The sequence below is a fragment of the Homarus americanus genome, unplaced genomic scaffold (assembly GCF_018991925.1).
Source record: "Homarus americanus isolate GMGI-L3 unplaced genomic scaffold, GMGI_Hamer_2.0 scaffold24632, whole genome shotgun sequence".
NCBI classification, from domain to species: domain Eukaryota; kingdom Metazoa; phylum Arthropoda; class Malacostraca; order Decapoda; family Nephropidae; genus Homarus; species Homarus americanus.
The window spans coordinates 10,762-13,454 of record NW_024756948.1 but is presented as its reverse complement, the minus strand read 5'-3'; the positions used below and the strand labels follow the sequence as shown (position 1 = coordinate 13,454).

Here is a 2,693-nt window from a genome sequence, read left to right as displayed (position 1 = left end):
CCCCCAGACGAGCTGAGAGAGAGTCGGCGGCGAGGTACCAGTCCGACCGGGCCTTCGACGTCCCCGGCAACGGGTCGCGGTGACCTACTACGAGGCGAAATACGCCCGCCGACGCCAGCGTGAGTGGGGGCGCGCCCAAACATTTTTGGGTCGCTCAATTACAACACCCCACCCAGCCGACAGCCGACGAGCTGAATCCCCTCAGTTCGACCTTCGAGTTTCCACCCGTTTGGCTCTTAACGGTTTCACGTACTCTTGAACTCTCTCTTCAAAGTTCTTTTCAACTTTCCCTCACGGTACTTGTTCGCTATCGGTCTCGTGGTCATATTTAGCCTTAGATGGAGTTTACCACCTGCTTTGGGCTGCACTTTCAAGCAACCCGACTCTACAGAGAGGCCCTTTCCGACCGTCCCATCTGTACCCTCACGGGCGCCGCCATACGGGCCTGTCACCCTCCATGGGCAGTGGCCGCTTTCAAGCTTGACTTAGACGGTATGGGACGGCGTGCTGGACCCTCTGAAACGCAACACCCCTCGTGCCCGAAGACATCGAGGTTATGCGCTGGGCTTTTCCCGGTTCAGTCGCCCTTACTAAGGGAATCCCTGTTGGTTTCTTTTCCTCCGCTTATTAATATGCTTAAATTTGGCGGGTAGCTCTCTCCTACTACGAGGTCGATCGTGGTCTCATCATCCTTAGGGGGAACAAGTTCCCCAACCACGAAGCGGAAGACGCTCTGCCACCGACTTTCTTCACCACCGACATTACCAGGCAGGAAGGTTTGAGGGGCTTGTCGCGGGGGTACCAGCGGCCATGGCGCCGGCACTCCCACCCCTGACTCCGTTCCTTCTCATTGAGTGGTAAATAGCCAATAGGAAAAGTGTTCCAGCAGAACATCTCTCGCAGAGTCATATACACACACAGTTTTAATGCATATACGCTCGTGTTCCGCCCTTACTCGGCCGCACCTTTGCCGCTTAAACTTTGACCTCTTTCCCCGTTCCCGCATGCCACAGCAGTGGCACTTGTTTATCCGGAGAAAGAGAGCGAGAGTCGCAGTATTAATTGGCGTGAGCGGCCTTTCCGGCTGCAGAACTAGTGCTCTATCCCGGCGAGCGCCGTTATGAGGCGCAACACCGTCTTTAACGCGTTTAGAGAGAACTCCCCCTGCCTCCCTCCCAGTCATGAGATAGACGTGGACTCGTGGCGAACTCTCAAAGAGAACGCCCGCACCGCGTCTGACCGTGGGAGAGGGTGGAGGAGCGCGTGAGGAAGAGCACGGCGTCACCCAAGCATTCTCATCTCTCTGCCTGCACCACTACATGGTAGACTGCGGGCCCAGGCGCACTCATCAATTTAGGTTCCACTGCAATGCATACCAAGCACTCTTTTCGAGGTGATAGACGAAATTCCGGCGGGGCTTACTTAAAAGATATCCGACCCGGTTTCGTTTCCTCTTCGTGGGATGGAGTGCTTCTTCTCCGAGAGAGGAGGAGGACGTGTGCCTCTTAGAACATGTGCAGCATCAGCCATGAGCGGCCGACGGCCATTCGTGTCTCTGTGGACAGCAGGCAAAAGAGCGCCTCCAGTTATTTGCGAGGGCGACAACTGTCGCTTTATTTGTGGTTAGATATTAGATTGCGCCAAGTCATGGACTTGCTAGTGATAAACTTCTTGTTTTTAGAGGCGCGCCTCGCGCAAGGCGCGAGCGATTAAACCCAAGGCAGAGCTCGGTTCGGGTTACCCTCGTGTCAGGAGACGGTCAGCGGGCACCGAACTCGCAGCAACCGATGGATGTATATATTTCCGACCCTCGTGAAGATGGCGGCGACAAGCTCATGGCTGCGCCGCCGCAATATACGTTCAACTTGTCGATGTATCTGGTATTCTTGCGATTCACATACCGACACGCAGTTTGCTGCGGTCTTCATCGACCCACGGGCCGAGTGATCCCCCGTTAAGAGTTGTGTATTTGCCATTTGGTCTTTTTGCGACTAACCATCACAGGTCGAGTCTCAATGAAAGGGTTTGACAGACATAGCCCAAGTTTGTGGTTTGGGTTTGGCCGGACGACTTGTTGTTGTTTTTTGACACTTGAATTTCACTCTTTTTGGGTCAAGAGGCTTATTCGCCGGTAGTAAGGAACGGACGGGCAGCCGTCCAAAGCCCCGTCCGTCCTCCTCCTCCGGTCTTCGCGCTCTCGCCCGAGTGTGGTCCACCTACAGCGTGGTGGTACCTATTTTTGGTGCAGGGGCCGGGATTGTCCTCTTTCGCTGCTGGAGTTGCCAGAGCAGAGCCCGAGACCGCCCAAATCAGGAGAGTAGTAGTAGTAGTTTTAAGAGCGCCCCGTTCTCTTTCTCTCTGTTAATGATCCTTCCGCAGGTTCACCTACGGAAACCTTGTTACGACTTTTACTTCCTCTAAATGATCAAGTTTGGACATCTTTCCGTCAGCTCGAGGCGACGACACCAGAAAACCCTTGCGGGCAACGGGGCCGACAATCCAAGAGCGCCAGTCCGAAGGCCTCACTAAATCATTCAATCGGTAGTAGCGACGGGCGGTGTGTACAAAGGGCAGGGACGTAGTCAGCGCAAGCTGATGACTTGCACTTACTGGGAATTCCTCGTTCATGGGAAACATTTGCAAGCCCCAATTCCTATCAAGAAAGGCTTTGAACAGGTTACCCGCTCCTCTCG

At 54.5% G+C, this 2,693-nt stretch overlaps 1 pseudogene; it reads right to left on the bottom strand.

The window, feature by feature from the left end:
• Positions 1-1,804: 1,804 nt before the first annotated feature.
• LOC121857331 lies at positions 1,805-1,963 on the bottom strand (annotated as a pseudogene).
• Positions 1,964-2,693: the final 730 nt, after the last annotated feature.